This window comes from Notechis scutatus, chromosome 1, assembly GCF_049901735.1.
Source record: "Notechis scutatus isolate UNSWTSFEM ecotype Mainland chromosome 1, rNotScu1.2, whole genome shotgun sequence".
In the NCBI taxonomy this organism is placed as follows: domain Eukaryota; kingdom Metazoa; phylum Chordata; class Lepidosauria; order Squamata; family Elapidae; genus Notechis; species Notechis scutatus.
Genome location: NC_142009.1, coordinates 43112714 through 43128635, shown reverse-complemented (window position 1 = coordinate 43128635; position 15922 = coordinate 43112714). Strand labels below are relative to the sequence as shown.

At 36.2% G+C, this 15922-nt stretch overlaps 1 protein-coding gene across 4 annotated transcripts in view; it reads right to left on the bottom strand.

Annotated features, from left to right (window-relative positions):
• LOC113420273 (phosphofurin acidic cluster sorting protein 2-like) overlaps positions 1-15922 on the bottom strand; it is a 158458-nt gene that overhangs the window by 87279 nt on the left and 55257 nt on the right. The window lies entirely within an intron of this gene.

Below are 15922 nucleotides of genomic sequence, written 5' to 3'. Positions count from 1 at the left end.
CAATCAGTCCAAAAGTAAAGGGAGGGGAATTTGAACAATTCATGTTCTGTTTTTATAATTTTTAGGTTCTCAACAATGACCCTCATTTTATTACATATCTACATTGTTGACTGTTCCACTCTGTTATTTAGCCAAAAGTAAGTATTTTCATGCTGCTTTTCAGATTTTTAATATTGTATCTCATCCTATTCACTTCATGACTCGTAAAAAAATCACATTAATGGATTGCCGGACATAAAGTAAATAACAGAGGTGGAAAGGATCTTGGAGGTCTTCTAGCCCAAACCCCTGCCCAAGCAGGAGACCCTATATATTCTGGAGAAATTACTGTCCTATGTCCTCTTAAAAACTTTCATAAAATACAGCATGCTTGTTGGAAGAAAAAAAACTGGATGTGTGTGTGTTGTCGCTTGCAGTTAATATTTGTGAAAACTAAGAGATATCTGATCTGTAGGGAAGCTCTTGAGTGTTAATAATCTGAAACTGCTGTAGCAGAAAGCAAATGAATCAAATGAAGTCAAGTTTACGATGCTTCCTATACTTATAAAGGTTGTTTGATAATAATCAATAGAACTACTTAGAAGTAACAGAAAGCAATGGGTGGAAGCTTGTCAGAGGGAGGTCCACTCTGGGAATATGAAGAAATTTCCTGACAGTGAGAATGATTAATCAATGGAACAGCTTGCCTTCCATATTGCTTTTTAAATATACAGACACACTCATCCCCTTCTTATATGATGGGTGTACAATGTACAGAAAATAAAACAAAACTAGGCAGACGAAAGGAGAGGAGGATAAGGTTAAAGCTCAGCCATAATGTTCCTAATTCAATATGGAAAGGTAGCCTTGCAAGACAGTCCTACCACCAAACAATTTTACACATTAAATACTTCAAATTACAAAATAAAGGAAGCCCACCAGCAAGCTACAACGAACTGAATATATAAAGATCTCGTTCTTATTCCTTTTCTTATTGAATTATTCTGCAGATCTAAATAATCAAATACATTTTTACAGTTCTCTACATCTAGGCCTCATCTCCTTTCTCTTCTGATTTGCATCTCTCCACTCCACAATCTTCACACTTATTTCTCCATATACTGAATTCCCACAAGCCCTCCCAAGCATCTATTATTAGCCAGCAACAAACAAGGGCATCTTCTTCCTTCTTCTTTTTCAAGTTTTATTTTCTGACAATTGAAAGCAAAGCATAGGGTTCAACACCCCCACCCCCAAAAAAAAAATTAGTTCTTTTTTATGTGTGTCTGTTGGGAATGGGAAGTCAAGGGCTCCATGATTTTGTTCAAAGAGAACCAAAGTTCTTGTTTGCTTCTCTGTTTGGCCAGAGTTTTATGTTTTTTAAGTTAGTCTCTTGTGTTCAGAAGAGTTAACATTTGGCAAGAGAGTTCAATGGTTTCCAATAGAACCTAACTAATGGGAATAGGGGGAGAGGGAATCACTTGTCATGTTTAGAAACAAAGTATTTAAAAGCTATAGATAAAAGCATTCCACAGGATAGCTGTAGAAAAGTCAAATTCCCATCTATGTAATCCAGATTTTCCTGCACCATAATGTTTTGTTTCAATTGTAGGACAACCCCCTGTAATGTAACATAAAGTTATCACCAAGCATTCCCATGAATGTTTCATTTAAAGCCCTTACGGGTAGTCCTCTGACTTACAACCACAACCAGAATTTCTGTTTCTAAGCAAAGCCATTGTTACTGTAAGTCAAACTCAATTTTATCAAAGCAATTGTTACTGTTAAGTCAAACTCAATTTTTCCTCACAGTTTTTAAGTGAATCACTGGTATTGCTAAGTGAATGTTAACTGAATCTGCCTCCCCCATTACTTTCTTACTGAAAGCTGGCTTGAAGGTCGCAAATAGTAACCATATGGCTGGAACACTACAATACATGGCAGTTTCCAGGCACCTGAATTTTGATCACATGACCGGGGGATGCTATGACAATCATAAGGACTGATCAAAAGTTCTTTTTTTGGTGCCGTTGTTAACTTTGGCCACTGAATGAATGGTTGTAAATCAAGGACTACCTGTGCTAACAGATAACAGATAATCAGAGTTGAAAGAGACCTTATAGGTCATCTAATCCAACCCCCTGACCAAGCAGGAGACCGTACACCATTTCTGACAAATGGCATCCAATCTCTTATTGAAGGTCTCAACTGATGGCGCTCCCACAACTTCCAGGGGCAAGCTGTTCCATTGGTTGATTGTTCTCACTGTCAGAAAGTTTCTCCTTATTTTCAGGTTAAATCTCTCCTTGTTCAGTTTCCACCCATTATTCCTTGTCTGGCCTACAGGCGCTTTAGAAAATAGCTTGACCCCTTCCTCTCTGTGGCAGCCCCTCAAATATTGGAAGACTGCTATCATGTCTCCCCTGGTCCTTCTCTTTACTAGACTAGCCAAGCCCAGTTCCTGTAACCGTTCTTCATATGTTTTAGTCTCCAGTCCCCTAATCCAGTCCCCTGGTTGCTCTTCTCTGCACTTTTTCTAGAGTCTCAACATCTTTTTTATAATGTGGTGAACAAAACTGGATGCAGTACTCTAGGTGTGGTCTTACTAAGGCTTTATAGAGTGGTATTAGTACCTCACTTGATCTCGATTGTATCCCTATGTGCTTTTACATTCACTATTTGTATTATTATTAGATCAATCTGTGAGGGAGATTAGACACAGAGATGAAGATTGGTCCTATTCTGGACTGTGACTGTGTAATAGGATGTTCTGATGACTGATCTTAATATATCGAGTAAAGCTTTGAAAAGTATTTGAAAGCAGGATCTTCCCAATTCAGGATTAATGTTCTAGAAATGGATAGACTAACACTTACAATTAAGGACAAAGAAGAAACTAAATACTTTTTGACATGGAACTTATTTTATCAATGGCTAGACAATAAAAACAGAAGTTAGAAAGAAAGGGACATAAAAAGGATAAGTGTTAAAATGGAAATTTGTTAAAATGGACAAACAAAATATTATTGTTACTGCAGTATTAATGTTATTATGATGCATCTTATTGTAAACACCTTGATTATGATTGCCTAAACATAATTGTATCCAGACAACACATTGTTCGATTCAAATGGAATTTTTATATATTATATTAATAAAACAAATAAAACTTTTTTAAAAAGGTTTAATGTTCTTATATTTTATCTTAATAGATATCTTACCTATAGAATTACAAAACATATTTGCATTAATTGAAATGTCTACATAGACTTTAATTTTTATTAAGCTTTTGATATCAGTGACAACTCCAAAAAAAATTGCTAATGAAGATACTGTATACAGTCTCACTGTTTCACTTGGGATCCACTACCTACTAATTTTACTTAATGTTTCTTTGCTCTTGCATTAATGGCAGATAGTAAAAAATGCACCCAATTTGTCTTCTTGATGCCATACTTGCATTAAACATTCATTCCTATTAGGTTTCTCTCTAATTTGAGCAATTCCACTGCACAGAACAGCTTATTTGGATTTTCATCATTTTGTTTCCCTTTCAAAACAAGAAGGAAAGAAAGAAACTGGCTGGCCATTATAGATTTGGCAGATTCTTGTTGAGCCTGAGCACTTGGAAGATACCAGGAAAGGTCAAAAAATTCATAAAAGTAAGCTATTTTCTTCCTATCTTTTTCTTGTGACAAGAAATATACAGCTAAATAATGAGGTACATTAAATTGCCTACAAGAATATCCAGATGTTTATTCTGAAACCATTGTTCAAAATATAACCCTGTACAATATTACAATACATGACCATATATAAGCAATTCAAAAACTTATTTCACAGATCTATCATTAATAGATCTATGTTAAAGTGATTATTTGTGTTCAAAGATTTTGTACCATTATTAAGATCCTACACAGAGCTATTGGCCAGTTTTTTCCCTTTATATATATATAAATTTTATTGAGATTAAAATACAAAATACAGGTAGAGAAATGCAAAAGGAAAAGAAAGAGGAAAGAAAAATCTAGGGTAACAGAGAAAAGAGAAAAAATTGACTTCCATCTTTTTTTTAGTGCAGTAACATGCAAAATAGAATTACAGTCTCAATTTGTTACTTTTACATATTTAGTAAAGTACTACTCATTTCTATAACAACGAACTAATCTAATCAGCAAAGTCAAAAGTCAAAATTTCATTTTTCTTCTGGTTTGAAGACAAAATCTATGAATTCCAATGAACAACATTGGAAGTGTCAAGAGAATATATTCTCAGCAGGGTCACTCCCAGTGTAAAGGTTATTCCAGTTGTAGTTAAAGTAAAACATGCAGATACTATATTGGGCACTAACACCACAGAAGATGCTAAGGCAAATGGTCACTTTAGTGACAACAATAATTGATATTGCATAGAAGAAGGCAATATTAAATCACTTCTACATTTTACCACAAAAACCACATGCGTAAACAATGTAAAGTGATTATAATGTAAAGTATAATGTAAAGTATAATGTATATAATATACAATGTAAAGTATAATGCCAAATGATGGGCCTCTCAAATGGGCAGCACTTGACATGCTGCCAAGAAAGAGCAGAAGATTTTTCAAAACATGATGGTGTTTATGAGGTAGCTAAATTAAAGATTTCAGGATAGTCAGTTGCTGTTGTTTCAGTACAAGAAAATAACTTCTGGAGCTATAAAGACAGAATTATAGCGAGAACATGAAATGTACAAACCTGAACATAGAAAGCTCAACAAAGTGAAAGATTAAAATGAATCAATTTCACTCTGATGTTTCAGGCATTGGCAAATTGAAATACCCCTGATAGTAGGTAGTACCGTCATTTTAAAAATAGCTGAGATTGTTTTGAGAACTTCAAATCTGCAAAGATATCAGTGCTGTTATTCTATAATGTGTTTATAAATCTGAAGGAATCGTAATGCAAACTTTTAAAAAGCTTCCAAAAATATCCTCTTCATTTGTTTTTCCTTTCATGCAATAAAGACACACGGCTAAATCCCAAAACTTGTAACAGAACCTCAGGCATCTCTTATTAAAAATTCTTTCAAAAGCAACAATTTTAGTTTTATTTATTAGCTTTTTAATTTTAATTTTAGCTGTCAGTTATTAAGAGCTCTTTCAAATACAACAATTTTAGAAACAAGAAAGAATGGATGCAAGAATTAGGATAACTATTTTTACACTGTGGAGCTATCTCCAAGAAATCTTATATTCGATAAGCCTCTGTCTCACTTTTGAAAATAGGGGCAGTTAAAGATTAGCTTAGGATACTCAGTAAACTAATGGGAGGAGATTATCCTTATAGCACCCTGACTATAATCCACTTACATTTTTTGTAAGTCAATACTGGCACTTGGAATTGTATCCAAAAGCAGAGGGAACTGGTAAACAAGCCAGATTGATTTTAGAAGGCAGAAGCAACAGCATACATTGCTTTGCAAAATGCCACACCATATCCCTAAGGTCAACAAGTTTTATCATATCCAAACATGGAGAATTCACTTTAGAGTTTTTCGGACAGGACTTCAGCAATAGACTCTGGACAGGTATCCTTAATTCCGACATCTCCAAAAGAAACTGTTCCCTGTGACAATATGTATGTATGTATGTATGTATTTATTTATTTATTTATTTATTTATTTCAGTATTTAATGCCCTAATCTGAAAGGATTTGGGGTCCTTTCAGCAATACTACAGTTGCTAAAGTGTGTGAGAGAAAAAAGTTACTGTAATACTTTTATATGAACCCCATAAGAGATTTCCTAAAATTTGAATGTGACAGAAAGATCCCAAAAGAAAACAACGATCCACATAGTTCAACATTATCTAATATAGTCGAGAATCTCCAGGATCTAAAGCAAAGAACAATAGATCTTTTCCAATTCTATTATCCCTATTGTTTTAAAATGCAACATGTGGGCAATATAGGAGCAGGTCCAAGATATATCAAGAAAACAGTATGCTATTCCATAAGAAGGCACATCTTTCTAACAATTCAGGTGATTTATGATTCTTAGAAACAGTCTAAAAGACACTATTCCATTAGACCACAATGACTGGGTATAAACAGCATTCCATCTCAAGATGCTATAGTTTATGGCACTATTGCCCTCTCAATATACTATCATTTCTTCATGGAATCACACCAGAGCCCCAGAAAACAAATATCTCCACTGCAATCTCTTGACATCTGTCACCACTCTTTCTCTCACAGAAACATATGCTCCTGTCAGAGTCTGGGTAAAAAGCTGCTTGCCTCTGTGGTTATTTCTAGTTGATAGAATACACCAACACTGCAATGGCTCACATTTGCGTTCAGCATAACCTCCTGCAAATCAATGCAGCAACTCTGTCAAAGAGCAGCTCTCCATTGTCAAGTTCACTTTGTGTTTCCCCTGCAGTTAACATTAGTAGCAGATTAGTGTCAGTAGTTCAAGAAACCAGCATAAAACAATACATTAAAAAAAACATCACAGACAGGCAAGTCAATAAATATCACTTGAGAACATTTAATACAAAAGACTCTTTTTTCTAACCCAGAGAACTATGATGATCGTTCGATGCTAACTCAGACAAGAGATGGCTTAATTCCTTATCTGCAATAGTTTCTTGGGTAAGGAAAACTCTTATGTCACCTGGGCTGGCTCTTCGCCAGTAGCAAAACATGACACTAAATAAATTGTGTACTTTATAAAATATTGCACAAAACTTCAGTGTCATGCCCCTGTTGGAATCTGATTCGGAGAGGAAGGCCAAGCAGTTGACAGGGAGTGGGAGTGTGGCTCCATTGGCTGGGGAAGAAACTGGGGAAGGGACATGGCACAAAGGCAACACAGTCAAATAAGCAAGAAGAGTCCCTTTATTATCTCCAATTTTGCCCCCCAATGTCCAGGTTACCTTCGGCTGGAGAAAAACTCTCCCAGGAACAGTCTTTAAGTGGAGGAAATTCAGTCTGAAAACAAACTGCATACAAACTGTAACTAAAAATCCAAACCATGCTGTAGTAATTAACTTGACAGGGCAGGAGAAGGAGAAGGAATTGCAGACTTGAAAGCACAGCAAAACACATACAGTTGGGAAGACACCAGGAACACAGATAAGCCTCAAGGATACTAGATAAATCATGATTTGCTCCCAACAACTTGCTGTGTGCAGCTTTCCTTTTTAAAGCACTGTGTTCCCAGCTGCAGCTAAATGAAGGGAATCAGGGCCCTTTCTGCCACACAACTCATGTTGCTCCCTTCTCCATTCCTCCCTGTGTGCCCTAGGATGAAGAGGGGTGGGCCTGGATCTTCCTCCAATTCCTTTTCCTTGCTCTACCTCTCCCCTGCTCTGCCCAGCTGGACTTTGCCCTTCCCCAGTTTCTTCCACAGCCAATGGAGCCACACTCCCACTCCCTGTCAACTGCTTGGCCTCCTCTCCGAATCAGATTCCAACAGGGGCATGACACTGAAGTTTTGTGCAATATTTTATAAAGTACACAATTTATTTAGTGTCATGTTTTGCTACTGGCGAAGAGCCAGCCCAGGTGACATAAGAGTTTTCCTTACCCAAGAAACTATTGCAGATAAGGAATTAAGTCATCTCTTGGCTGAGTTAGCATAGAACGATCATCATCAATTCCTTGATGCTGTTTGACTTCAGCCTTTCGCTTTCTAGGACCAAATCAGAAAAACAGAATATAGTCTCAAATGTCCCTAACAGTTATATATGACAACTGAGGAGGAGGGGGCAGTATTTTCAAACAAATTAATGAACCATAGGGACATCAATACCATAGGGCATTTGTAGTTCTAAATCTTCAGGAAGGCTTAGCAAGCACTAACATTTTCTAAGGAAAGTCCTTTCTACACATAAATTGAACCTCATGTTTCCTATCAAATATTGTTTGAAGTCAAACAGCATCAAGGAATTGCAATCAAACTCCCTGAATAGTATGCACTAACAAAACATACACAGATTAAATGTATGTTCTATTTTTGGTGTACACCTAACATCTGATGCTCAAGCCCAAAATAACAGTAACTATGTGGCACTATGCTGCCTGCCTCACTACTGCTTGCAGAATTTTATGAAGTGGGGCCAATGTGTTCTGAGTTTTGCATGCAAATAATGGCTACTCAGCTAGATTATGATCTAATAAATACTTGATTTGCAAATATTCCAAAACTGAAGGTTTCCATTATATAGAGATGAATATTTCCATATCTTAGGTGTGGCAAACTAGAAGGTTTCTAATAGCAGAAATATTAAAACTCATCCACTCTGCCCTGAAAAACAAAATCAAGAGGAATTAAATGGGAAAGATTGGACATGGGACCATGCATTCTTCCTCAATATGGCTCTGTAAATGCATTAGTCTACAATTCCCATAATCATGGATACTTTCTGGATGCCTTACAGCTAACATATCCCCTGGAGATGGTAATATTCCAAAACTTCTACAGGTCAACACCTGAGATATGTTGGATGAAACAAGATAAAAAAAGATGAAATGGAAAAGTCATCGGAATGTTGTATCTTGCCTTGGTCCAGGACACAGGAGAGAACAGATAGAGAGAAAAAAACAATTATGCTTTCTCTATTAATCAAAAATACAGGAAAAACATAAGAAAAATTATCTGAAGTAGCCTCCTCAGGCTTTACACAACAGTCATCAAAATAAAATTCATTCTAACCAATTCAGTCAAAATTGCATTGAAGTAATTTAACAAATGTAGTAAAAGGTAAAAGGGGAAAAAATGTCAACTACAGGCCATAGTTAAATGTTGAGGAACTGTTATAGATAATAATAATTGGGTAAGGAACACAGCTAGATTTTACTGAATTCAACAAGAGATACAGAAAGTGTGACACACTAACTTTTCCCAAATAAACATGTGAAAACGTAAGTACACCCCATGCAATTTTTTTAACATATGCAGATTTGCCAATATTTTATTTTAAACAAAACACAAAGGAGATACAACTGAATTTTTTTTAAAAAAACTAAAATTGTCTTTACAGTCATTTATTCAACAAAAACGTGAGAAATACCGCCATTTCCTTCTGTAGAAAAAATACACCTTTGGCTGGTATTGTCCCTTTTGTGTTTCTTACAACCATCTATAATCCTCTGAAAGCAATTGAGAGATTTTTTTCCAGCTGTGTGATGTTTGAAGGATTTCTTGCATGTACAACCCTTTTCAAACTACACCACACCAACTCAATGCAATTTATAACTGACCTCTGACTTTGTTATTCCAGAATCCTCCATTTATTTTTTTCAGCTATTCACTGGTGGATTTACTAAAAAATTTAGTGTCACTGTTATGCTGCAATGTTCACTTTCAACTGAGATTCAATCCTTCAACAGATGGTTCATAACTTCCTCAAAAACCTTCTGGTACACTGAAGAATTCATAATGGGTTCTAGGATGGTGCACTGCTCAGGCCCTGATTTAGCAAAGCAGTCCCAAACCACAACATTGGTTGGTATAAGGTTCTTCTGGCAAAATATTTTCTTAAGTTTTCGCCCAACATGTCTTCTGGTACTGTGACCATAATTCTATCTTTGCTTTGTTTGTCAGAACTGTTCTAGAACCCCAGGTCTTTGCCTAAAGACCTAATCAGCAAATTTAATCTTGCCCGATGTTCTTTCTGGACAGCAGATTTTTTTCCCTGGTAACCTCTCATGTAGATCTAATTTTTGCAAATTCTTTTTAATAGTTAACCCATATAATTTGACATCAATAGTGGTGAGAGATAATTGTAGGTAACATGATGAAATTCTGAAGTTCTTAAATACTTTTTCAACTTCTTGCATTCTGCTCTTGGGCTGAACTTGCTGGAATGGTCTGGTCTGAGCAAGTTGGCAGTTGTTTGAAAACTTCTCCACTTGTAGATCTTCTAAACAGTGGAATGACTGGTGTCAAATTGTTGACAAACTTTTCAAATCCCTTCCAGACTCATACGTATTTATAGCCTTCTTTCTGAAAGCCTCAAAGAGAGAGGTGGTAATACCACACACTTCAACAACAACAAAAACAAATGAAATGAAGTGCCTGAGATTTCAATAAAACAGATTCTTCCCAGATGATGTTCTAATCATTTGCACCTGATGTGGTGCACCTAATTCTAATTTTAGGAATTTGAGGTAGTGATAAATGTAAGACTATTTTTTTTCCAGTAGTAAAATTTGCATTCATATTTTTAATTACACAAAGGACTACAAAATGTAAGTGGTGCATGACATTTGTTATATCCTTTTCTCTATCAATATTGTTGAAATGATCAAATATCAACGTTGAAAACACCAAAAATTTTAACAGGATATATTTACCAAGGTACTTTTTACATGATTGTAGAGGTATAATGTGATCTGAAATATCCTATGCAATGTCACTGAATAGGCCAAACTACATAGATATGTCTCAAAATTATTGAATATGTCTTCAGGCTCTCAATTACAAAACTGTTATTATTACACCCTTATCCTTATTATTACATCCCATGCTAGAGACATTTCCAGATAAGCCTTTATTATTCTATCCCATTCATGGAATTTTACAGGTTGTCCAGGCTTGGTATCAACTTTCGTTTCGAACAATCCTGTGCTTTCATACCAATTCTTCATCTTTCCCTACCCACTTAGCAGAGAACATCTGTTAAGGGGGAAATATGGAAAAACTATGCAGTATGTTTGGCTCAATAACACTAAGGATTACCATTGAAAATCTTCTTAGATTTCAGTGAATAGAAACATGAAACAGCTGCCGGAGGTGCCTTCATGTTGAATTAAGAAACTCAGATTGACTTCAAACAAGGGTGTTGAGGTAATTCCCCGTTAGGAGAATGAGCGCATACAGGGAGACATATTTGAGAGGAGTGTTTGAATAATACACATACAGCACACAGATACACTGTACAGTAAATGTAGGGTTTTACTTCCAGAAACGTTAAGCAAAGTCCAAAATAGGCAGTCCAAAGTCATTCACAAGTAAAATTAGTCAGTTTTCATCCAGGGATAATCCAAATATCAAATTCCAGTGTCAAAAACAGTTCAGTATCAGACTTACATTAAATCCAGTAATATCAGTCAATTAGAAGAAATGGAGCAACGGCAATACTTTCCAACAGAAGGAAACAGATACACTCACACTCTCTTCTGAGACTCAGACTAAACAACCCAGGTTTCTGGCTCCATCTTATGGCCGTTTGAGAAACCACACCTAATTACAGTTTTTCATTTTCTTAAAGATACAGTTTTAAAATGTTTATCCTGGTTTATATATTTCTAACCCAATACCTGCAAGCACACCTTCCCCTCTTTCCACCCCAAACCACACAAACGCAAATGTTTTAGAAAATATGCCATTTTTGCTATATCAGTTTTCTATTACCATAATATTAAAAATATAATTATTTTAAAATATATTTGACAACAACAGTAAAATGCAATGTAAATATCCACAACAATGACAATAAAATAAATCTCTATTTCAATTCCTGCTGCTCTCCAAATCAAAAGCCTAGAGAGTGATGGGTACAAATTCAGAACTCTCCTACGTGGGTCATTAAGATGGTTCTATCAGTACAGGGATGGGGAGAGAAAAATGGAATTTTACCTCAGAGGACAGAAGTAACTGAAAAAGGTCTACAATATGTAACCTCAGTTCATGGAGAGATACAAATACACTAGCAATGTATTTTTCAATCAATATGGCTAAAATAATATAGCATTTCCTACTTGGTGGTGGTAGTGGTGCTAACTCAGACAAGAGATGGCTTAATTCCTTATCTGCAATAGTTTCTTGGGTAAGGAAAACTCTTATGTCACCTGGGCTGGCTCTTCGCCAGTAGCAAAACATGACACTAAATAAATTGTGTACTTTATAAAATATTGCACAAAACTTCAGTGTCATGCCCCTGTTGGAATCTGATTCGGAGAGGAAGGCCAAGCAGTTGACAGGGAGTGGGAGTGTGGCTCCATTGGCTGGGGAAGAAACTGGGGAAGGGACATGGCACAAAGGCAACACAGTCAAATAAGCAAGAAGAGTCCCTTTATTATCTCCAATTTTGCCCCCAATGTCCAGGTTACCTTCGGCTGGAGAAAAACTCTCCCAGGAACAGTCTTTAAGTGGAGGAAATTCAGTCTGAAAACAAACTGCATACAAACTGTAACTAAAAATCCAAACCATGCTGTAGTAATTAACTTGACAGGGCAGGAGAAGGAGAAGGAATTGCAGACTTGAAAGCACAGCAAAACACATACAGCTGGGAAGACACCAGGAACACAGATAAGCCTCAAGGATACTAGATAAATCATGATTTGCTCCCAACAACTTGCTGTGTGCAGCTTTCCTTTTTAAAGCACTGTGTTCCCAGCTGCAGCTAAATGAAGGGAATCAGGGCCCTTTCTGCCACACAACTCACGTTGCTCCCTTCTCCATTCCTCCCTGTGTGCCCTAGGATGAAGAGGGGGTGGGCCTGGATCTTCCTCCGAATTCCTTTTCTCTTGCTCTACCTCTCCCCTGCTCTGCCCAGCTGGATTTTGCCCTTCCCCAGTTTCTTCCACAGCCAATGGAGCCACACTCCCACTCCCTGTCAACTGCTTGGCCTCCCTCTCCGAATCAGATTCCAACAGGGGCATGACACTGAAGTTTTGTGCAATATTTTATAAAGTACACAATTTATTTAGTGTCATGTTTTGCTACTGGCGAAGAGCCAGCCCAGGTGACATAAGAGTTTTCCTTACCCAAGAAACTATTGCAGATAAGGAATTAAGTCATCTCTTGGCTGAGTTAGCATAGAACGATCATCATCAATTCCTTGATGCTGTTTGACTTCAGCCTTTCGCTTTCTAGGACCAAATCAGAAAAACAGAATATAGTCTCAAATGTCCCTAACAGTTATATATGACAACTGAGGAGGAGGGGGCAGTATTTTCAAACAAATTAATGAACCATAGGGACATCAATACCATAGGGCATTTGTAGTTCTAAATCTTCAGGAAGGCTTAGCAAGCACTAACATTTTCTAAGGAAAGTCCTTTCTACACATAAATTGAACCTCATGTTTCCTATCAAATATTGTTTGAAGTCAAACAGCATCAAGGAATTGCAATCAAACTCCCTGAATAGTATGCACTAACAAAACATACACAGATTAAATGTATGTTCTATTTTTGGTGTACACCTAACATCTGATGCTCAAGCCCAAAATAACAGTAACTATGTGGCACTATGCTGCCTGCCTCACTACTGCTTGCAGAATTTTATGAAGTGGGGCCAATGTGTTCTGAGTTTTGCATGCAAATAATGGCTACTCAGCTAGATTATGATCTAATAAATACTTGATTTGCAAATATTCCAAAACTGAAGGTTTCCATTATATAGAGATGAATATTTCCATATCTTAGGTGTGGCAAACTAGAAGGTTTCTAATAGCAGAAATATTAAAACTCATCCACTCTGCCCTGAAAAACAAAATCAAGAGGAATTAAATGGGAAAGATTGGACATGGGACCATGCATTCTTCCTCAATATGGCTCTGTAAATGCATTAGTCTACAATTCCCATAATCATGGATACTTTCTGGATGCCTTACAGCTAACATATCCCCTGGAGATGGTAATATTCCAAAACTTCTACAGGTCAACACCTGAGATATGTTGGATGAAACAAGATAAAAAAAGATGAAATGGAAAAGTCATCGGAATGTTGTATCTTGCCTTGGTCCAGGACACAGGAGAGAACAGATAGAGAGAAAAAAACAATTATGCTTTCTCTATTAATCAAAAATACAGGAAAAACATAAGAAAAATTATCTGAAGTAGCCTCCTCAGGCTTTACACAACAGTCATCAAAATAAAATTCATTCTAACCAATTCAGTCAAAATTGCATTGAAGTAATTTAACAAATGTAGTAAAAGGTAAAAGGGGAAAAAATGTCAACTACAGGCCATAGTTAAATGTTGAGGAACTGTTATAGATAATAATAATTGGGTAAGGAACACAGCTAGATTTTACTGAATTCAACAAGAGATACAGAAAGTGTGACACACTAACTTTTCCCAAATAAACATGTGAAAACGTAAGTACACCCCATGCAATTTTTTTAACATATGCAGATTTGCCAATATTTTATTTTAAACAAAACACAAAGGAGATACAACTGAATTTTTTTTAAAAAAAAACTAAAATTGTCTTTACAGTCATTTATTCAACAAAAACGTGAGAAATACCGCCATTTCCTTCTGTAGAAAAAATACACCTTTGGCTGGTATTGTCCCTTTTGTGTTTCTTACAACCATCTATAATCCTCTGAAAGCAATTGAGAGATTTTTTTCCAGCTGTGTGATGTTTGAAGGATTTCTTGCATGTACAACCCTTTTCAAACTACACCACACCAACTCAATGCAATTTATAACTGACCTCTGACTTTGTTATTCCAGAATCCTCCATTTATTTTTTTCAGCTATTCACTGGTGGATTTACTAAAAAATTTAGTGTCACTGTTATGCTGCAATGTTCACTTTCAACTGAGATTCAATCCTTCAACAGATGGTTCATAACTTCCTCAAAAACCTTCTGGTACACTGAAGAATTCATAATGGGTTCTAGGATGGTGCACTGCTCAGGCCCTGATTTAGCAAAGCAGTCCCAAACCACAACATTGGTTGGTATAAGGTTCTTCTGGCAAAATATTTTCTTAAGTTTTCGCCCAACATGTCTTCTGGTACTGTGACCATAATTCTATCTTTGCTTTGTTTGTCAGAACTGTTCCAGAACCCCAGGTCTTTGCCTAAAGACCTAATCAGCAAATGTTAATCTTGCCCCGATGTTCTTTCTGGACAGCAGATTTTTTTCCCCTGGTAACCTCTCATGTAGATCTAATTTTTGCAAATTCTTTTTAATAGTTAACCCATATAATTTGACATCAATAGTGGTGAGAGATAATTGTAGGTAACATGATGAAATTCTGAAGTTCTTAAATACTTTTTTCAACTTCTTGCATTCTGCTCTTGGGCTGAACTTGCTGGAATGGTCTGGTCTGAGCAAGTTGGCAGTTGTTTGAAAACTTCTCCACTTGTAGATCTTCTAAACAGTGGAATGACTGGTGTCAAATTGTTGACAAACTTTTCAAATCCCTTCCAGACTCATACGTATTTATAGCCTTCTTTCTGAAAGCCTCAAAGAGAGAGGTGGTAATACCACACACTTCAACAACAACAAAAAACAAATGAAATGAAGTGCCTGAGATTTCAATAAAACAGATTCTTCCCAGATGATGTTCTAATCATTTGCACCTGATGTGGTGCACCTAATTCTAATTTTAGGAATTTGAGGTAGTGATAAATGTAAGACTATTTTTTTTCCAGTAGTAAAATTTGCATTCATATTTTTTTAATTACACAAAGGACTACAAAATGTAAGTGGTGCATGACATTTGTTATATCCCTTTTCTCTATCAATATTGTTGAAATGATCAAATATCAACGTTGAAAACACCAAAAATTTTAACAGGATATATTTACCAAGGTACTTTTTTACATGATTGTAGAGGTATAATGTGATCTGAAATATCCTATGCAATGTCACTGAATAGGCCAAACTACATAGATATGTCTCAAAATTATTGAATATGTCTTCAGGCTCTCAATTACAAAACTGTTATTATTACACCCTTATCCTTATTATTACATCCCATGCTAGAGACATTTCCAGATAAGCCTTTATTATTCTATCCCATTCATGGAATTTTACAGGTTGTCCAGGCTTGGTATCAACTTTCGTTTCGAACAATCCTGTGCTTTCATACCAATTCTTCATCTTTCCCTACCCACTTAGCAGAGAACATCTGTTAAGGGGGAAATATGGAAAAACTATGCAGTACGTTTGGCTCAATAACACTAAGGATTACCATTGAAAATCTTCTT